This window comes from Balaenoptera musculus, chromosome 17 (assembly GCF_009873245.2).
Source record: "Balaenoptera musculus isolate JJ_BM4_2016_0621 chromosome 17, mBalMus1.pri.v3, whole genome shotgun sequence".
Classification (NCBI taxonomy): Eukaryota; Metazoa; Chordata; class Mammalia; order Artiodactyla; family Balaenopteridae; genus Balaenoptera; species Balaenoptera musculus.
The window spans coordinates 10,507,805-10,530,645 of record NC_045801.1 but is presented as its reverse complement, the minus strand read 5'-3'; the positions used below and the strand labels follow the sequence as shown (position 1 = coordinate 10,530,645).

The 22,841-nt window shown below is 45.3% G+C and overlaps 1 pseudogene; it reads left to right on the top strand.

Annotated features, from left to right (window-relative positions):
- Window positions 1-19,821: 19,821 nt before the first annotated feature.
- On the top strand, window positions 19,822-20,143 carry LOC118883227 (annotated as a pseudogene).
- The last annotated feature ends 2,698 nt before the right edge of the window (window positions 20,144-22,841 follow it).

The following is a 22,841-nucleotide window of genomic DNA, read 5'->3' as shown; positions in this document are numbered from 1 at the left end:
ATAGAAGTCATGAGATGCCCCTTCCATGGTTAGGTTACAAATGATTGTGACTTCTCTCTTCCTCTCACTTGATTGCTTTCACTTGATTGCTCTGATGTGAATTGCTTGATTGCTCTGACAAGCCAGCTGCCATGTTATGGAGAGGCTCACAGAACAAGGAACTGAGGGCAGCCTCCACCAATGGACAGCAAGGAGATGAGGCTCTCACCTCAACGGCCTCCAGGGACTTGAATCCTGTCAACAGGCTCGTGGGTGAGCTTGGAAGCAGATCTGCCCCAGGTGAGACTTGAAGTGACAGGTTGATTGCCTCCCTGTGAGTAGCCCCTCCCCCGCCCCAGCTCCCTTCTCTCCCTCCCCTTCCCCCCCCTCCATCTTATTTACAGCCTCACCATGTTTCATGTAGATGAGTGATTTGCAATTTTTTTTTTAAACTAAATTTTTCGATTTTCAAATAACGTAATCCATGGGTGCAGCTGCTCTTTGAAACTCACCTTCCCTCAGGTGTGGAGAAAAGGGAGAAACAGGCAATAAACAACCCAAAAAAAGCAAAATACATATTGCTTTTGTATTTTGGTGAAATTATCTGGGTGGCAACTAAGTGCTATGAGGAAAGATAAATCAGGGAAGTGGGGACAAGGCATGTTGAAAGGTATTACTCTTTAAAATAGGATGGTTAGGGGAGGCCTCAGAGAAGAAGTGACACTTGGGAAAAGGCCAGATCTTATAGGGTCTTGTAGGCCCTTTTAAGGCCCTGGCTTGTTGAAGGAGAAGTGGTCTTGATCATTGAAATGGGGACACGCTTTCTCTGTTCTGGCAAACTGAGTAAGCTTTGGCAAGTCACGTTGCCTCTGTAAGCGCCAGTTTCTTCATCTGAATAATAATGATTTTATGGGCTGAATTGTGTACCCCCCAAATTCATAGGTTGAAGCCCTAACCCCCAGAACGTCTGAATGTGACTGTATTCAGAGACAGATCTTTAAAGAGGGAATTAAGTTAAAGTACGGTCGTTAGCGAGGGCCTTAATCCAATCTGACTGGTGTCCTTATGAGAAGAGGGACTTAGGACACAGACACACACAGAGTGAAGACCATGTGAAGACACAGGGAGAGGATGGTCATCTCTAAGCCAAAGAGACTCAGATGAAACCACCCTGCGGACACCTTGATCTCAGATTTCCGAGGGATTGTGAGGATATAAATTTCTGTGGTTTAAAACACCCAGTCTGTGGTACTTTGTTATGGCAGCCCTAGCAGACAAATACATTGATGTCTACCTCGAAGAGTCGTGTGCTTTAAAAGAGGTAATGTGTGTAGAAGAACATTCACTCTTTTATTCTGTCCATAAAAATGTATTGAGTACCTGTAATGCCACAGACTGCAGCTAACACATCGAAACACAAACACATGTTGGTGAATATTATGATTATTAAAAAGAGACGGGTTGGCAGGTGAATTTTGTCATACCTTTTTTTTTTTTTCAAAATGGCAATGACAGCATCTCATCCTTGGCCTGATACATTAGGGAGCATGGGGGTGATAGAGTTTCATGCATAATTACAGGTCTCTCTTCCCTCCGTTACCTCATAGCCTTACTTTTCAGTCAAGAGGCCATAAATCTCATTCAGCGTGAGGTCATCTGGCGGAAGTCCCCAAAGATCTTACAGAAAACGTGATGCTAAATAATCAATGACAAAATTGCCAGCAAGGGCTCTATGATATAAGATCTTGTTCCTTCCAATTTCCAGTGTGAGTCACCCACTAGATTTCTCTACTCCAAGCTCGATGCAGGGGCCAGACAGAGCTCCAAGGAATCGGAGAAGGGATGTTGTGTGGTAGCACAACCCCAGGGTTGGAAGTTTCCCTGGAAATCCATCATCTGTGTGGGCTATGGGCTATCTCACTTCAAGACAGATGCATTGACCCACTCCGGAGAGGAACATGGCCACCTCTACTGATTGGTGGGGAAAAACTCCTCTAGATTCCAGGACTGATGTGTCTCCCCTAGAAGAGTCATCTGGATTCAGTCTTCTTCCAATTTAACCAAATCAAATTTAGTGCCTACTAGGCGTTGGACACAGTGCTGGAATTGGAGTGTAAAAATGAATTAGACAGACTTTGCCCTTGAGGAGTTTGCTGTCTAGTGGTTAAGACACACACACACAGTGATGATGCACCCTGATGAGGGTTATTAAGGAGGCAGACCTAAAGTGCTGCAGGAAAACAGCTAAGACGAAATAATTCTGTTTGGGTATGTGTGTTACGGGCTTGTGAGTTAAGGTTATAAATGTTTCCAAGACACCATTGATTGTCTCTAATTTAATGACAGCGTTGGGTACGCAATCAGAAGTACTGCAACATTAAATGGTCACATCGATTATCAGATGCATTACAGAAATGTTAACATTGGGAAAATAAGGCTGTTTGAACTTGCTATCTGCTAAACCCGGGATCCCCTACACCTGGGTGGAGACTCTGAAAGTCTGTCCTTAGCATAGGGGTGAGCGCGACTAGCTTAGTGACCAAGTTCAGACCTTAGAGAGATCTAAGGCAGGAGGGCTCCACTAGCCAGGCACTAGGCAACAGCCAGGGCTGGAGGTGTAAGATGATGGAGGAAAGAATTATTCCATCCCTCCTCCCGAGAAGAAAACAGTGCAGGATTGTAAGAAATGTTTCAACAAGATGCTTATGGGGGGAGATCTCCCCAAAGCTGCTCAGGCTGCTAACTTCTCTCCAAGGAGGCTGTGCCTGGGTCATTTGTGGGGACTCTGGTTTTGCGCAGCGGGACCTGGGTGTCAATAATAAGCTGTGATAATAGGGGACAGGCTGGGGTGGCCACCAGCAGGCTTTCTTGTCATCCTGCCCCTTTCCTTTAAATAAATGTCGAATAAATATCCACTTGAAGGGACATGAGACGGTTTGCCTGCCTGGGGTCCCGCTGGTTTTCATCCTTCTCTGGCTGAAAGGCAGCATTCGAAAGCAGCAGCCGAAGCAGGCTGCGTGGATGAAATGTCAGCCCAGAGGCTGGGCGCAAGGTGGAAACTGGGGGGAGAGACTGTGAAATGCAGAGCGGAGTCAGTCACCAGAGCAGAGCAGTCTGGCTCTGAATGGAGGGGCGGGAGGGGGGGTTGCCCTGGAGATGCTCCCCGGGCTCTGGCGCTCACTGCAGGGGTTACAGGGCACTGGTGACATCCCAGGGGTGAGAAGGAGCTGTTCAGGGTGCTGAGACTATTAGGCTACATCCGTCTTCCGGTATTTTTTTTTTTAATTTATTATTATTATTTTTTTGGCTGCACCGTGTGGCTTGCGGAATCTTAGGGATGGAACTCGTGCCCCCTGCAGTGGAAGCCCAGAGTCCTAACCACCAGACTGCCAGATAAGTCCCTTTGTGACTTCATTTTTTAAATCTTTATTTATTTATTTAATTTATTTTTTATTTTTTCCTCTGTGGCTTCTTAATTACCAACTGGTGGATCATCTATTTTTCTACCACCAGCTACCCCTCTAAGTCACTGCCTTTACCAGGGGTGTGTGTGTGTGCGTGTTTGAGGGTGGAGGAATTGCGGATAAGGGGTAGAGAAGGGAGAAAAACACGGACCAGAAAGATCACCCTGGTTCACAGCATCCTGGAGATGACCCTGAGTGGTCCTGGGGATCTTGGGTTATGGACAGTAGTTGACCATTGTGGCCAAGAACACAGCAGTGTGAATCCCATGGGCCTCTGTTTGAATCTTCACTGTGGCACTGACCCTATAGGATGCGGACAAGTTACTTAATCTCTCTGAAGTTTCAGTCTCCTTGTCTGTAATATCTGTCTTGCAGGACTGTTCAAAAAATTAAATGAGACTGTGCATCGTAGGGGGTATAGCACTGTGCCTGGCACATAGCACAGCCTTAGTGAATAGTAGCTATCATTTACTTATATTAATATATTCATATTATGACTCAATTTTGGTCTTTGGGCTCAAGCCAAATCCTAAAATAACTGTACTGAGCAGTTGATAGGCCAAAAGCCTTGATCATGTATTTCCAAGCAAGATAATCTCTTCATTGAAACCTAAGGTAAAACACAAAGGCCCAGGATCCCATGTTTTCTCGCTGACAGATCTTGAGTAATTTACTTGACTTCTCTGAGTTCAGTTTCCTATCTAACAAATGTAGATGGAGATTCTCAGCACTGGGATTTTTGCCTAAAACAGAATAAACCCACATCCCAGAGGGTTGGGAATGTATACTGTGACCCACTTCCCAGGAGAAGGGAAAGTTTGATGAGTGTACCTTATCACGTAGGATTTCCACCTGTTCCTCCTGTCAAGGTCTGTTCCCTGGTGCCTATAACTGGTTTACAGTAGGTACTCTCTAACGTGTTGAATGGATAAATAAGTAGATTAGGCCATGTGTCCATGCCCTCATCCAATCAATAAGCACATGTGGCCCAGACAAGATTTCCTAGCATGTGGATGCTCCCTGCCTCTGGCTCCTTGCATGGCCCCCAGATGCCTGTTCCTGTTGGAGAGATTGACTCCAACAGGAGAAATGACTTATTTCTCCTCCTTTCAAAGGAGGATTCTCCAGCCTGTCTCCTAGACTCGGGGAAGGCTATAAAAATAGGAGACTGGTAGAGAGAGGCAGAATACCAAAGATACAGAGACAAGGGGAAAGAAAACAAAAAGCAGGCAGAAAAAGCTAAGCTGCCCTATGTCATAAAGAATAAGGAGAGGAAAACGGGGCAGGGAGAAGGGAGGGGATGCAAGGAGGGAGAACCAGCCGCATAGGCTGGTGTGAGACAGTGTGCTTGCTTGTGTGAGGTGGGGGAAGGGAATGAGGGGTTGGCAGTCAAAGGCTCCAGAGCAGTTCCAGAATATGAGAGGATAAGGGTAGGGGTGGGCATGAGTGAGAAGAAAGGAGTTTGGGAAGCATCTTTACAAATTATATATTACATCCCCTTTCACGTCCTTGAAGATATTTGGGCAAAGAATGAGACTTCCTTTTCATTACATTTGTTGCTGGACTGTGGTTCTTTCCATTCAGTTGCACCCAGAAACCAGCCACCTGGGCCTTGGGATTTATTTGCCTTATAAAAATAATGAACATTCACCACGTGCCAGGAACTGGGTGAGGAATATGGGATACAGAAATAAATCATAAAACGGTCATGCCCTTGAGGAGCTCATGACCTAGAGGAAGCACCAGGTTTATACACACACACACACACACACACACACAGACACACACACAGACACACACACAGGCACTGAGGCTTAACTGCTATGGTGGAGAGTTGTACAAAGTGCTGTGGGGGAAATCAAGGAAGGCTTCACAGAGGAGGTGCCATTTGAGCTGGGCCTTGAAGGAGAAGTTTACCACAGAGGCATGGGGTCCAAGTCACATGCATAGTTCACAACCTAAAAATAAATATGTGTATGTGTGGGCTTCCCTGGTGGCGCAGTGGTTGAGAATCTGCCTGCTAATGCAGGGGACACGGGTTCAAGCCCTGGTCTGGGAAGATCCCACATGCCGCGGAGCAACTAGGCCCGTGAGCCACAACTACTGAGCCTGCGCGTCTGGAGCCTGTGCTCCGCAACAAGAGAGGCCGCGATAGTGAGAGGCCCGCGCACTGCGATGAAGAGTGGTCCCCGCTTGCCGCAACTAGAGAAAGCCCTCGCACAGAAAGGAAGATCCAACACAGCCATAAATAAATAAATAATAAATTTATTTAAAAAAAAAAAAAAAATGTGTATGTGTGTATAAATGTTAATATTCATATATACCATAGGAGCACAGAGGGGGAGGGCTGAATCTGCTTCTGAAAGTCAGGGAGAACTCATAAGGGTGATAAGCTTTAATCTGGGTTTTGAAAGATGTATAGGCGTTTGCCAGGTAAAGACTGTGAGAAAAGGCAGCAGCATTTAGGCAGAAGGCCCCAGTCCCTTGGTCCCGTGGATGGGCTACATGGCACTCCTGAAGCTTATCCTGGCCTGGCCATGCCTCAGAAGTTGGTTCTCTGGTATTTCAAGGGTGGATGTGAACAGCCCAGAGTTTATTTGTCACAATGAGCGGCGTTCTCAGTGATGACTACACCCAATTCCTTTGTGGTAATGAACAATGTCAAGTAATGAAGTTACCTTTCCAAGATAGTAATACTACCTGAGTTTGGCTCTGCACACCCACCCAGATAAAGGATTGATTGTCTTTCAAAGAATGAAGACCCTGACGTTTAGGGGAACTGCAGGTCTGAAACCCTAAAGCCTCTTCCAGTTGCTGGGGGTTTGGGGACTGTGATAAGGAGCTATAGCTTTGGCCCAGACCTTGCGCCAGCACTTATAAGAAGAATTGCCCAATACGTTTTTGTGTTTCTCTGGTTTCAGATGCCTATCTCCTGATTGTTCAGACAACTGTCATTATCAGAGTCTAAAGGAGCCAGAGGTGGCCAGGCTGGGGAGGCCAAGGAAGGCCTCTTAGGTGAGGTGTGATTTGAACTGGGCACTGGGGAATGGGGAGCATTTGGATTCATGGACTGGGGAGGGGCAAGGGACTTTACTCGGCCATGCTTTGGTCCACTGTAAAATGGGCATCATCATATTATTTTATGGAGTCTGTGTAAGGATTTAATGAGACAATATGCTGCTACTCTATGCCATTAGGTAGGCAATACTAGTCCCATTTTATAGTTGAGCAGACTGAGGCCTGTTGCATAGTAGGTACTCAGTAAATAGTGGTAAGTCATGGTTGTCGTCATCATCATCATCATCATCATCATCATCATCCCGGGCATGTGGGCTGCTAAGATAAAAAGCATGGACAGAGGAGGTTTCTGACTATCTTGTTCGCTGCTACTTCCTCAACCCCCAGAACAGCGCCTGCACATAAAAGGTCGTCAGTATAAATTTGCTCAATTAATGAAGTCCTAAATCCTCTAGTTATCACTTCTGTGACTTTGGACAAGCTATTTAGCCTCTCCGTGTCTCAGTTTCCTCATCTGTAAAATGGGGGTAATAATGGTTCCCACCTCACTGAATTATTGACAATAATGGATAGCACCTGACTCAGTAAATGCTCCCTGTTTTTATTATGTCTCACAGTGGCAGGAAGTGTCTGATTCGAAACCTTTCAATCTGCTATGTTACACGTTTATGGACTTGGAGGATATTTTTCTATCCATATGTTAGAACCCCCACCCCCTGAAGACCATAGCCTGAGAGTTGTCATGTTGACCTCTTACCAGGAAGAGGGGGATGGGGGCTTGGAAAGGCTGGTGATCAGGGTAGAACGCGGGCGCTGTGTGTAATGGTTAGGGACACTGGTTTTGGATGCTGTGAATGCAGGCTGTGCTGATTGCTGTGTGACCTTGGGCAAGTTACTTGACTTCTCTGAGCCTCAATTCCACAGTTGCAAAATGGCGATTACTAAAACATCCACTTTGTGGCCCTGGCACAGAGTACTCATGAAATAGTAGTGAAAAAATGCCTGGGTGGAGGCAGCAAAGGACAGGCCCTGGGCTGAACTTACTTTTAAGTAATGGCTTTCCCTCTGCAAGGTCCCCAAGGGCCAGCAGTCACTGACAAAGGTGATTTAATTATACTGTTGGCAGGGGAAGATGGTAGTAACCTGAAGTCATCGTTACACTGAATTCTTGGAGACGGAGATAAGAGGTTTGGGGAAGAGACACCTTTAACATGCCTGCTTAACCTCTCCCTACAAGTCACTTTCCAATTGGGTTTGTTTTCTGCCAAGACTTTTTTTTTAATCTGCACCTCCATGGAAAATGGCTGACAAGCTCTCCCAACAAGAAACAAATTATCCTGCTTGCAAACCACCCAGGGATATGTTCAGGCCTTGGATGTGTGACAAGGATCATGTTGGCTTTGGCAGAGAAGGCCCTGATTGGGGACAGGTGAGGTGCAATCACAAAGCATCTGACTTCAGCAATTCAGTTCAGCCAGCATTCACTTGGCATCTCTGCAATGTGCTAAGCACTGGGGATGTAGAGACTGACTATGACATGGTCCCTGTCCTCAAGGAGCTCACAGTCTAGTGGGTGGGAGGGGGGAGGTACAGACACACTTCAAAGCCCTGAAGAACACAACACACACAAGGACATTGGAGCAGGGATCCCTTGAGTGACCAGGGAGGCGGAGGAGGCAGGGGTTCTTCCTCTGGTTGGGAAGGAACATTCCACCCTTTTCCCAGAGTCTTCAGAGCTCCCCAGACCTCCAGCTTCACCTCTTGATCAGTGCATTTCTCCTTTTCTCTGAACTTTCAGACCTTATCCTCACTCCAGCTTGTCTCCGAGAAATGCCAACCACGCCTTAGAATGATAACTTACTTTTTGGGTCTTCAAAGATACAGGCTCATTCATTCAGTGGACATTTATTAGGCAGGCACATGGTGCATGGACCCAGAGTGGGAGAGGCCCGAGAGGACAGAGAGAGGTAGAGGAGGATATTGCACGAATCCAAGGGGACCTGAACCAAGAAGATGGTGCTGCCGATGGAGACGAGGAAGGATTCAAGAGATATGGGTCGGGGGCGGGTGGGGAGGACTCCATAGGACCTGATGCGGACAAGTGCAGAGTGATGGAGAAGTTGGGGTCTAGACTGTGCTCAGGCTGGGCTACCTGTGGTCAGAATTCCATGCTGTTTGGTCCACGAGAATGGTTTCCCAGTAGATGGGCAGGGTTTTTACAGGGTCGCCTGGGTTCTATCAATAAAATATGCCTTTAAAGTGCTTTAGAGGCTGTTTTTCTATGGTCACTAATATGGGATTAAATAACCTTAAAACACAAAGTAAGAAAGATAGTAACTTTTCCCCCCTTGCATTCCTTCTTGTAACAAGGTGGAGAAAGTTTCAATTTGGGGTTAGTAATTATAACACCTTTCTGATTCTTCCTAATCTTCCTCTTGAATAAAGAGTAAGGAGAATATCAGGCCAAGAGCCTGATATTTAGCTGGAATTCAGTAACAATGTTTTGTTTTCACTGCTGTCCTTTCTTGGGTTACTTTTTATTTACGGCAAACACTTTCCATTTTGGACATCAAGTTCTCTTTGTCAATACATGTATTTAAATTTTAAAAGTCAGTCAACCTAAAGGAAAAACATTAAGCGGATACGGCCAAAATTGTGCAGGTGTTAATTGACTCAAAGGTTGAAGAAACACGCACCCAGACCCTCCTCCTCTGCGGCTGTGATAGAGGGTGACTCGGGTGATGGTTCAAGGGGGACGAGAATGGAGCATAGTATTAGCAATAGCAACACCAGGTACCAAAGGCAGATCATCCCAGCCTTACCTCAAGGGATTAGATGAACAATTATTCCTGGTGTACTCAGCCTAATTTAGAAATGATCATTTTGTTTTTCACTCAAATAAGCTAACGTTTCCTCATCCTCTGACTTATTTGGAAGGCGTAACAAAGTCACATCAATTTACAAATAAAGGAGAGAAGGAGGGCAGGAAGAGGCAGAGAGGGACTGGCATGATTTGTCAGGACATGGGGATTCGCTGTGCTTGTATAATATTTTCCTTCTCATAAGCAATGCCACACATCACACCATATGTTTGCAGCCTCTCAGCGATTGTCAGTTTGTTCCTGAGGAGATGAGTAGAAATAACTGAGACTGGGTAAATGACTTATAATCAATAATAGCAACAGGCAGCGTGGGTCAGGCACTGTCTGAGCACTACATAGCACATTAATATCTCATCCCAGAAGCACCCCTATGAGATGGGGACCTATCACTGTCATCATCTCTAATTTAGGGAGGAGGAAATGACTTCCTGTAACTTAGTCAAGGTCATACTTCTAGCAAGTCAAAATCCAGGATTGGAACCCAGGCAGTCTGGAGAAAGAGTGCATGCACTGAATGATTCTGCTACCCCGGGGCTGCAGCTGAGACTTTGACCCGTGTCCTATATATCCTGTGCTCGGCACGAGGGCTACAGAGATAACTAAGATTCAGTACCTGCTTCTGGGGGAGGGGGACAGACACAGACAACTTGATGTGACAATTGCCATGATGAAGGCAAGAACAAGATCTAGTGAAGCCACAAAGGAAGGACTGATCACTTAGGGAAGGTCTTGCTGAGCAGGGGTGGTTGGAGTTGACCTTAAGCATGAAGTCACCCGGTGGATGGATGAGGGAAGTAGTGGTGGTGTGCGGAGGGGATCCCCAGGCAGAAGAAGCCTCGAGTATAGATGGCTGTAAAGCAAGATGGAAGTTTGGGAAACTATAATAAGGTCTGGCAGGAGTGTGTCTGTGAGGGTCAGGGAACTGGGACTTCAGTGTAGGTGCCAGCAGGAGTTTTGTTCGCAACATCTGGTAAAACACAAAGATTCCCCAAACCCATCCACTGCTAGGTAACAACTGGTGAGATCTCTGTATTGCAAGAAAACATAATAGAACACTCCAGCAAAACGCAGACCAGCTAAGACAGCCTCAAGTCTGGTGGTGCAAACCTGCAAGACAGGAAACAAAGTCACAGCCCTTAAAGCGTCTTAAACTCAAGTTCCCATCAGCCTTGAAAACAGCACCTCTCTGCATTGCTTCCTTACAGAGACCCTGTGACACGTGTCATATTTCCATTCCCCTAATAAGATTGCTGCATTTCATTTTCACCTTCTCTGCATTAATCACTCTCCTTTGAAGAGAGTTGGTGCAGAACAAGCCAACAGCAGCCATCCAATTACCCTGAATGTGGGGAGAAAATTATCATCAGACCAACCTGCCAGCACAGCTCCGTGTTTACTCAATTCTCTCGGCCCAGCGATATCCATCTCTGGGACTCGTATGCGCATACATTCATGGTCACTTAGGACAGAGTGACGAGCATGGTGCTTGGCATGCAGGGACACGGAATTCCAAGTTATTCTTGGGCAGGCATCCGTGACGACAGTCAACACCGCTCACTCAGCGTGTATGGGGCATTGATGGAGCACCGGCAATATACAAGGCACTTTGCTAAGGGCTGGGAGGAGACAGGAGATAACAGAGATAAATTAGGTATGGAGCTAGATCAAGAAGCCTAAGGTCTGGAAGGGGAGAGAGAAACCATAAATAATTGCAGCACAGGCAGATGGTACCCAGGACCTTAAGAGAGGCAGAGAAGGTGGCTTTGCCATTCAGAGGAGGAAGATTATTTCCAGCTCAGGGAATCAGTGAAGGCTTTGTAGAGGATTCCAGCTAACCGGAGTCTCTCAGTCATTTATTCAGCAAACATGTGCTTGCTCTGGGGACATGAATTCTGCCAGGTGTCAGAGACACACAGGTTAACACTGAATAAAGCAAAAAAGGCTGCCCTGGTGGATTATGTTCTTGTAGTGGGTGGAGGGGGGCGGGGTGGGGGGAGATAAAAATACAAATTAACCAGTAGTGAATAGGAAACTTTGAATAAAATAAGTGCTACAAAGAAAATCAAACAGATTGATACACTTGATCATGCCTAGGGCAGATGGGGCCACTTTAAATTGTGTGATCAGGACAGGCCTGAAGGTTAAGAAAAAGTCAACCTTGTATGGATTTGGAGGAACAGGGTTTGTGACAGAGGGAACTGTAAGTACAAAGGCCCTGAGGCGTGAATGAGTGTTGGGTGTGTGGCTGGAAGGCAGGGAAGGCAGCATGAAAGGAGATGGGTTGGAGAGGCAAGCCCATTATGGGCAGGAGTTTCGATTTTACTGCAAGTGCAACAGGAAACTGGGGGAGGGCTTAGCGGGGGGATGGGTGGCTTAGTTTTGTGAAGATGCGAGGAGTCTCCTTACAGGCAGGCGGCCGAGCATGATCACGTTTGGAACCTGTTTGGGGGCCGTTTTAGAGAAACACTGGGGGCCACACCAGGGTCAGATCAAGGAGACCCTTGAATGACTGCGGTTTGGCCTTTGGCCCTGAGAAACATAACCATAAAGGAATCCATTCTTTAGATTCTGCAGATCCTGTCTCTGACGCAAACAGCCATCTGTGAGTTATTTCATCTCCGTAAGCATGTCTTCTACAGAAACGCTCAGCATCCCCAGAGCTTTTAGTTTCCCCCAAACCAATGAGAGATTCAGTGGATTTATACTGGCAGCCCTGAGACCACGGGAGAGAGTGAGCCATGGGCACATACTTCCTGCTTCTCTCACAATCACCACACATACACACACACACACACACACACACACACACACACACTAACACAAGCATAGTAATAAAAAAGCACATGTCTGTGAGCATACTTAAAACCATTAACTTTCACACTTGAAAGACGTGATTGCATGGCATGTTAATTACATCTCAAACTGTTTAAAAGAACTGGAATTTTCGTGGCACTATAATGTGGTGATTAAGGGCATAAGCTTTGGAGCTAGATGGATCTGGGTTCAGATTCCAGCTCTGGAGATGAAAATATTCTAAAATTAATTATGGTGATGGTTGCACACCTCTGGGTATATTAAAAACCATTAAATCATACATTTTAAATGGGCAAATTCTATGGTGTCTGAATTGTATCTCAATAAATCTGTTACCAGAAATGTCAGCTCTGATTGTTCTAACTTGTGACCTCGCTAAATCTCTCTGCATCTTGGTTTTGCCTTCTCTAAAATGGGGGAACTAACACCTCACAGAATTGCTGTAAGAGTTAAAGTGGATGATTCATGTAAAGATTTCAGCAGAGTGTCTGACACATAGTTAATGATGTTATTTTAATACTAACTATAAGGCTTACTTTCTTTTTTTTTTTAATTTTTATTTTATTTATTTATGGCTGTGTTGGGTCTTCGTTTCTGTGCGAGGGCTTTCTCTAGTTGCGGCGAGCGGGGGCCACTCCTCATCGCAGTGCGCAGGCCTCTCACCACCGCGGCCTCTCTTGTTGCGGAGCACAGGCTCCAGACGCGCAGGCTCAGTAGTTGTGGCTCACGGGCCCAGTTGCTCCGCAGCATGTGGGATCTTCCCAGACCAGGGCTCAAACCCGTGTCCCCTGCATTGGCAGGCAGATTCTCAACCACTGCGCCACCGGGGAAGCCCCAAGGCTTATTTTCTGGTACCAACTCTGCTGCTTGCTAGCTTTTGGGATTTGGGGAAGTTTCCTAATGTTCTCTGGGTCTTAATTTCCGCACTTTTTTTTTTTTTTTATTTTATTTATTTATTCATTTATTTTTGGCTGTGTTGGGTCTTCGTTTCTGTGCGAGGGTTTTCTCCAGTTGCGGCAAGCGGGGGCCACTCTTCATCGCGGTGCGCGGACCTCTCACTATCGTGGCCTCTCTTGTTGCGGAGCACAGGCTCCAGACGCGCAGGCTCAGTAGTTGTGGCTCACGGGCCTAGTTGGTCCGTGGCATGTGGGATCTTCCCAGACCAGGGCTCGAACCTGTGTCCCCTGCATTAGCAGGCAGATTCTCAACCACTGCGCCACCAGGGAAGCCCCCGCACTTTTAAAATGAGATAACATTATGTTCCCCATGTGTGTATTGCAGGGCTGCTGTTTAGGCTCAGATAACAAGATCGATGTTTAAACCCTTCCTAAACTGATATATGGAAGTAATGCTCTGAGAGGCTCTGTTAGTGCTTAAGAAAACAGACTCTGCAGTGAGTTCCCAGATTCGAGTTCTAGATCTCCTGCTTACAAGCTGTGACATCTTGTGCAAATTCTTAAACCTCTTTGTGCCTCAGTTTCCTTATCTGCAAATGGGGGTCATACTTGTGCCTACCTTATGGGATTATTGTGCTGATTCCATGGGTTAAAATGTGCAAAGCACTAAGAACATTAATTAGAACAAAATAAGCAGTAAATGAATGTTGGCTATTATTATTACAAGAAACAGGCAAATTTTGATGGTGATAGCAGAGAGGAAAAGTCTCACTTTTTCATGAGGCACAGCAGAAACCTGCTAGCATTATGGACAAACACAGGAAGAGGCAATATTGCACTAGCCACTGCGAAGTGAAACTATTTGTTCAATTCAGGACAACCATGTAGGCTGTATTACAGGACCCTTCTGTCGACAGAAAAAAATTCACAAGCTAAAAGTTGAGAATTATGTTTCATTCAGTGGACTTGATGAGGACTTAAGCCTGGGATACAGCCTCGGATCCCTCAGAGGGAGTACTCGAGGGAAGGGAGGAGCCAGGATAGGTAGGAGTTTCTGCAACAAAAACTAGGTGGTCAGAACATCAAAAGATTACTGTTAATCAAAGCAAACCAGACATCTCAAGTTAATGAATTTAGTGCTTTCTATGCACGGGAAGATGAAAGAATTCTGGGTTCGTTGAAATCCTTCCTTCGATGTGCACCTTAACTATCTAGGGCCGGTATCCTGTTCTTTCCCATCCTGAGTCCCCTCAGGGTGTACAGTCGGTGGCCGCAGTGGCTGATGATTTCATGGCTGCAGCATCCTTTGTTTTCTGATATGGCAGTTCTTGGTCCACACCTCCCAGGGGCATAATTTATCCTGAGACTTGCACCCACTGAGTGCCCTATGGGGCACTAAGTCCACTGCACTTCAGTTCTGTGCTCATGTGGATGGGAACCCCGAGTGAGTGGATCCTCAGACAGAGCTAACAGAACCACAGAGGAGGCAAGAGGCACGTGGCCTGGGCTGGAGGGAAGTGGAATTGGAAAATGTCTCCAAGTGTTAGGGGAATCACTGACTGAAACCGGCCGCCCTGGCCAGGCACCATAGTAACCACTTGCGTGAGTTATCTTACAGCAGGAGGTCCTGGTAAGGAACGAGGAACTAGCAAGCTACCACTAACCGGAAGAATTCAGGAAAGGTCAAAAGGAGAGAGGAGACACCAGTCCATGGCCTACCAACCTCCCAGAATCCTCCTCGCTGGAATCCGTCTTGGCTGAGTGATGCACGTGCCACCAGGAAGGACCCTGAGTCAGAGTGATTGGCCAGAGACAACCCGGCAACTCACCCCATCACCACAAAACCCGAGACTGCGAGCCACGAGGCAGAGGGGTCCTCCTGGGTTCCCTTACCGTCCTGCTCTCCGCCCGGGTGCCCCTTCCCAATAAAGTCTCTTGCTCTGTCAGCACATGTGTCTCCTCGGACAATTCATTTCCGAGTGTTAGACAAGAGCCCGCTCTTGGGCCCTGGAAGGGGTCCCCCTTCCTGCAACACAAGGAAAAGATGTCCAGGATGTGGGGGTCACTTCTCTGCAGTTATTTTTTTCTGCAGAGTATTAGCTCCTCAAACCCTGTTTACTTTGGTCGCCCTGCACTTCAGTTTTCTGTCTCCCAAGTGCCGTGACACTGGTGAAAACTCAACAGCTGCATTCTACTTTGTCTGTCAGCTCCACAGAGCTTAAAAATTGGCAGATGCTTACAGTTAATCTTCGACAAAGGAGGCCAGAATATACAATGGGGAAAAGACAGTCTCTTAAGCAAATGGTGCTGGGAAAGTTGAACAGCCACATGTAAATAGATGAAGCTAGAATGTACCCTCACAGCATACACAAAAATAAACTCAAAATGGCTTAAAGGCTTAAATATAAAACAAGACACCATAAAACTCTTAGAAGAGAACACAGGCAAAACATTCTCTGACATAAATTGTACCAATGTTTGCTTAGGTCAGACTCCCAAGGCAATAGAGATAAAAGCAAAAATAAACAAATGGGACCTCATCAAACATAAGCTTTTGCACAGCAAAGGAAATCATAAACAAAACAAAAAGACAACCTACAGACTGGGAGAAAATATTTGCAAATGATGTGACTGACAAGGGCTTAATTTCCAAAATACACAAACAGCCCCTACAATTCAATGACAAAAAAACAAACAACCCAATTGAAAAATGGGCAGAAGAACTAAATAGACATTTCTCCAAAGAAGACATACAGATGGCCAATAGGCACATGAAAATATGCTCTTCATCACTAATTATTAAAGAAATGCAAATCAAAAAAACAATGAGGTACCACCTCACACCAGTCAGAATGGCCATAATTTAAAAGTCTACAAATAATCAATGCTGGAGAGGGTGTGGAGAAAAGGGAACCCTCTTGCACTGTTGGTGGGAATGTAAATTGGTGCAGCCACTGTGGGAAACAGTATGGAGGTTCCTCAAAAAACTAAAAATAGAGTTTCCATATGATCCAGCAGTCCCATTCCTGGGCATATACCCAGACAAAACTATAATTTGAAAAGATACATGCAACCCCTATGTTCATAGCAGCACTATTTACAATAGCCAAGACATGGAAACAACCTAAATGTCCATCGACAGATAAATGTATAAGGAAGATGTGGTATATATATATATATATATACAATGGAATATTAGCCATAAAAAAGAATGAAACAATGCCATTGGCAGTAACAGCGATAGACCTAGAGATTATCATATTAAGTGAAGTAAGAAAGAGAGAGTCAAATACCATATGATATCACTTATATGTAGAATCTAAAATATGACACGAATGAACATATCTATGAAATAATAACAGACTCACAGATATAGAGAACAGACTTGTGGTTGCCAAGGGGGAGGGAGGGTGGGGAAGAGGAAGATTGGGAGTTTGGGATTAGCAGTTGCAAACTATTATATATAGTATGGATATACAATAAGGTCCTACTGTATAGCACAGGGAACTATATTCAATATCCTGTGATAAACCATAATGGAAAAGAATATGAAAAAGAATATGTATGTATAACTGAGTCACTTTACAGCAGAAATTAAACACAACATTGTAAGTCACCTATACTTCAATAAAAAAAAAAAAATTGGCAGATGCTCAATGAGACAGGAGGGAAGGGGGTAGGGCACAACCATTAAAACAATGACACAACCATTAAGAAGAACAGGATACCACAAAAACCGGTTAGAACCTACTTGGCCCAAGGTGGTGGAAGATTTGACTTCCAGTGGACCTTGAGCCTCATTATACGTTCATTGTAATACATTAGCATATGCTAAATGACACACCCACAGGCGCCGTGACAGTTCTGAGGTCAACCATAAAAAGCCAAAAAGTGGGCCGTGGCCCAGTTCCTAGAAATCTCTGCCCCTTCCCCAAAATAATTGGAATAATCCTCCCACTCCTTAGCCTATGAAATTACCCAGCCCATAAAAACTAACCACCCCCGTCCCTCAGCTGCTCTTGCCTTTGGAGATGGTCCACATTCTCTCCATGGAATGTGTATCTCCCAGGGCCACACTCACTTTCCAAAGAGATGACCCCATGCCCTGAGGCCGCCTCTCACCTTCTGAGATGGTCCACACTCTGTCTATGGAGTATGTATCTCTCTAAATACACCTGCTTTCGCTTTACTCTGGCTTCCTATTGAATTCTTTCCTGCGTGGAGCCAGGGATCCTCACTTGGTGGCCCGTCCCAGGGACTGACTCGAGACCTGGGACATGACCGTCCTCTCACCACATTTTTCCTACAACACAAGGGAAAGAGCAGTCTAGAACGTCAGGCTCACCACAGGGTGTTCCCCTCTCTCTAGCATCTTGACCTCTCAAATCCTGGGTACCGCGGTGGCTCTCCTCTGGCCATGTAATTCAGAGCACTCCTTGGATAAGCAGCATTTTCATCATCTGTGAACTTGTTAGAAAAGCAAATTCATGCACCTGAGCTTGACCCAGTGAGTCAGAATCTCTGGGGATGAAGCCCAGGAAACTGATTTAACAGCTCTCTTACATACATCAAAGGTGGAGAACCCTTGTCCAATGCTTTCAAATGATTTTTTTTGTAGTTTAATTCAGATTTTAAAGCTATTCTCTGAAGGAGGGTTGGTGTGTTACAAAATACCATAGCTAGAGATGGAAGTCTGCAAGATATTATACTTTTCAAGCGTCGTCTCTGTTAATTCTCAAGAATTGGGGTAATTTTGGCTCACTTGTGTATCTCTAGCACCTGGAATAATCTTAGCCCTTGAGTAAGCCCTGAGGAAACATTCATTGAATACGTAAAACTCTATGATGTAGTTTTTATTATCTCCATTTTACAGATGAGAAAATAGAGACTCAAATGATTAAATGACTTGCCCAACATCATCCAGGTAGTATGTGGCAGAACTGGTATTTGAAGCAAAGAATCCAACGCCTGTGCCACCCTGATGGGAACACAGTGGCCCTGGGCATCTGAGGGGGCCACACTTAGGGAGGGCCCAGCAGTGCAGGAGGGAGAAGCAGGAAGGGCATCCAACCAGATGACCCTGCTGATATGGGTTCTCCTAAGGTGGGCACTGCTTCTGAGGCTGGAGCATTGGAAATGGTGTCACAGGTGTGAGTCCCGTCTCGTCCAGGTGGATGTGTGAGACTAGTAGTCTGAGCTCTGCTAAGAGAAGAGACAATCTGTTCCAGGCCTTCTTGGTGAGGTTTTGTCCTCTGGTGCTTGAGGGTTTGGCTCCCAGAGCAGGAATTGTGGCAAATTCCTCTTATATCCAAAGAGCAAGCAGGTCCCTGCAGGAGGGGAGGGATGGGCAGCCAATCAGAAGAAAGCTGCCAGGGCGCAGGCAGAGCTGCACTTGGGTTGGACTGGCTCCCCAGGGCGTCACCTCTACGGGGCCACCTGGCCTGCTTTCCTTTCCCCAGAATAGCCCAGAGGCCTGTGGGATGGGAAATCCTTTTGGTTTCAGTGGATGCAGGAAAGTGCGTCACTGCAATGTGGGCTCCCGGGGGAGGGGAGGAACCTTTTCCTGAAGGAAGGACTTTTCAATACCCTCCTGCTCTGTCTCTTGTCTCCATGGAAATGGCAGAGAGGCCCAAACAAGAAGTTGGCTTTCTTGTGGAAGGGAGGGCCGACCCATGGGCGAGCTTCCCACCATCAGAGTCTCCGGCTATGAACTACGGGATCTCCACAAGGTGCCATGGGATCCCATCTGGGTGAGGGCAGTGACCAGGAAAGTGGGCTGGGATCCCACTGAACCCAAAGCAGGCCAATAGCGATGGTCTAAGAACAAGATTCAGAATGTCCGGGTTGGAAGAGGCTTCAGAGATCATCTGGGACCCAGGAGTGATGTGACTTGCCCAAGGTCACACAGTAAGTCCTATAGACGAGGACTAAAGTCCCATCTGATAGTGTTCCTTCCTAGTCCAGAAGAAAGCCTGCTTCAGTTATAGCAACAGCACAAATTAAATCGTACATTTTTTGAATGATCACCACGTGTAGGACACAGTGCTGATTCCCTTCCATACATCACCTCAGTGACTTCTCACAAGGTTGAAAGGTGCGTACACCTGCCCCCTATTATTTACAGGCAAGGTAATGAGTCTTAGAGCGTGAGTGTGCCAGTCAAGGTCACATAGTTGCTAAGCAGCAGAGCCGGTAGGTAAACCTAGGGCATCTGACAGTAGACCCTGAACCCATAACCGCTATTGTTTTCCTTCACAGTTCTGGGTCTTCTACTTCTCCTGGGCTCCCACTCACTGGCCCCCCTTCTGTGCCCAGGGTGGCTCCCAATGTATGTGCCAAGTGTCTGTCAGCTTCTGATGTTTAAGTGCACATCGGGTGCTGTTTTGTTGCGGGACACGACAGCAAGCGAGAAGCCTTAGGCTTTTTTCGAAACAGCTGTCTAGATTAATAAAATAATTATTTTGTGATTGCCAAAGTAACATCCGTGCTCTTCACAGAAGGCTGAGAAACTATGAATAAGTAAAAAGGAGGCAGAAAAAAAAAGAACTCATATGTTTCCTGGCTGTTTCTTCTGGAAATCGTCCACTTACCCATTGATGATCTTAATGATTGCCTCATCAGTTTGCTGTGGGACCGCGTTCTTTACACTCACAATTGTGGTCGACATCTTTTTTTTCCCTTCCCAATTGGTTGTTTGTCAGTGTATTTTGAAAAATGCTTTTGGCGCTAGGACTTACCCAGCAGGCAATGCTTCTGTCTTGGGTCAAAATGGCGAGCAGGCCTGCCGCGGCAGCATCGAGCAAGTGGCTGGAGGGTATTCGATGCTTCTGGGTTCAATAAACTGGGCTTAATGCAAGATGATACACTATATAAGAATGACGATGTAAAAGAGGCCATAAGAAGGCTTCCTGAGACCCTTTGTAATGACGCAGTGTTTCACACTAAGAGAGCACTGGACCTGACCATAAGGCAGCTGATCTTGCCTAAAGAGCAGTGGACAAAATATGAGGAGGATACATTCTACCCTGAACCATATCTGAAAGAGGTTATTTGGGAGAGAAAAGAGAGAGAAGAATGGGCAAAGAAATAATCATATAGTCTAAATCTGTGGATGCAGCTGTCCTAAAGTAGTTTTATGAAGTTGGTTAAACCTGAAATGTACAATGTAGAACTATCTGGGCTGCAAATGTATTACTTTAAATAAATATCTATTATAATTATTGTTGGAAAAAAAAAGAAAAATGTTTTTGGAGGTTGTAAGTGGCTGCCTAAATTGTAGTGGACTGATCCTTTGCCCTGCAGAGACCCATTTGCTGCCCGATTGGCAGTGACAGGCAGACAGACGTTGACATTGGCCATAGCAAGTTTTCCCTCATGGCTGTCGAGGCTCTTCTTGACCAGCATGACCTGGAAAAAGCAGTTCTGCCCTTGGAGGTCCCAGTGAGCCAGTTGGCAATGCCATTGCCATTTATTATCCTTCCCTGGGAAGGGCAGGGTTCTGCTTGGGAGCTGAGAGCCAGGACTACAGAGCTTGGAGATTCACCCTGGTCCTCAGAGCCTGTTGTGTAAGCCTGGGATGGAGTTGAAAGGAAATGGTCCCGCAGCATCTCTCTCCATGCACGTAACTCTATTCAGGTTCCATTGGCTGGAGAGCTGAAGTCACCATCACAAGGACCATGTGTGTGGCTGGAGGGCCACCAGCTGCCTAAATTCCTCAGGGTTGCCTTGCTGCTTTCGTGTCCACCCTAGGAAGTAGGCAGAGCAGGTTAGTAGGAGTCTACCTTACAGATGAGAAAACTGAGGCTCAGGTGGACAGCACTGGCTCTGGGACTAGAATCTGAGCTCCAGTGAGCTTTCATGATGGGGGGTGAGATATGGGGCGTGCGGAGCCACGGTGTGGGGAGGGGGCCGTCTGAGAGTTTGGAAGAGGAGGAGAGAGGAGACAGAGGTGTCTCTGTGGGTCCCTGGGCTGGAGACACGGACTCTACCTACTTTGCTCATTTTCTGCATCAGTTCTGTTCTCCCTCTGTTCCCTAGGGACACCCTTGCCTCAGTCCCAGCTGTAAAAACAATGGGGGCACACACAGGACATTGTGGGGGAGTGAGGACACACACACAACACATGCTTAACCGTGAAACCCCAGAAGCAGGCCCATTACCTACGAACATAAGTCCACGATCTCTGTCACTGCCAGACAATAGTCCCAAGGCATAGCTGATGTGATCAGAAAGGAGAAAGAAATAAGAGCAGTAAACATTTAAGAGGAGGGTGACGTTACTTGTAGATATGATTTTATACTCACAGCACCCAGGATATTCTATTAGAAAACATTGCCAACAATAGAATTCAGTAAGGTGTCTGGGTAAAAAAGTCAGTACCTTCCAAAATAAGAAACAGACAGGAAAATGTAATGGAAGAAAGAAGTCCATTTTGAATAGCTACAAACAGATTACATATCCAGGAATATAGTTATCAGGTTATGTGTAAGATGTCAATAAATAAAATTTGAAGATGCTACTAAATAACATACACAAACATGCGAATAAATGGAAAAATATCTGTAAGAGAGGAAGATGCATACTACACATTTGCCAACTGTCTCTAGATTAATATTTAAATTTAACATAATCCCAGTTGAAAAATAGGATTTTTTTTCTGGAATTAAACATATTAAAGTTTATGTGGAAAAAGAAATAGATGAGAATAATCAAATTCTGAAAAATAAAAGGTGGTCTAATCCTGAAAGACATTAAAATATATTCTAAAGCTAACATAAATTAAGCAGTTTGGTAATGGTGCATGAATAGACAGACCAATAAAACAGTGTGAAAAGTACAGAAATAGATCCAAATATTCATAGAAATTTAGTTTATGATTAAGAGGACATTTCAAATCAGTGGGAGAAAAGGAGATTATTTAATAAATGGTGTTATGTTTAGACAAATGGTAGCCATCTTAAACAAAGTTTAGATTCCTTCTTAGATCCTCATACCCAGATAAATTCCAGATGGAGCAAAGATTTAAATGGAAAAAAAACCCTCACCATAAAAGTATTAAAAGAAAACATGGAGATTTTATTTAAATAATATCCAAATGGGGAAGGACTTTGTCTTTTTAAACATGACACAAAATCCAGAATCCATATAAGAAAAGAATATTGACACATATGATATCATAAAATTAAAATTTTCTGCCTTGCAAAAATGACTATAAAGCCAAAAGATGAACAACACACTTGCTTGAAAAAAAATGTTTCCAACATGTGAGGCGCAGACAGAGAGCTAATTTCCTTAAGACCTATATAAATTCCCACAGATGAAAAAGGAAATGGACTAACAACCCAAAAGGAAAAAGCAAAGGGCTTGAGCAGAGAGTTCCAAGTTCATAGAAAAATAGATAACAGCGGCCTTTAAACACAAGAAAGGGGGCTTACTCTCACTGCTAAAAAAAATGCAAACTAAAACTCCTACAAGGTGCCCTATCTACCTATTAAGCTGGCAAAATAAAAAAGACGTTTGCTCACACATTTAGGGTGAGAAACCAGCACTCTGCAGCATTGCTGGGGGAGTGCAACACAGGAAAACCTCTTTGCAAGACCATTTAACGATGTCTTGCAAAATAAAAACCGCACTAACCCTTGACCTAGCAATATCACGTTCCAGAGCTTATCCTACACATACATACACACATTTGCTTAGTGACATATGTATAAGGATATTACTAGTAGAAAAAGATTGGAAGTAACTGCTGTGTATATCAACAGAGGACCAGTTAGAGAAGTACCGTG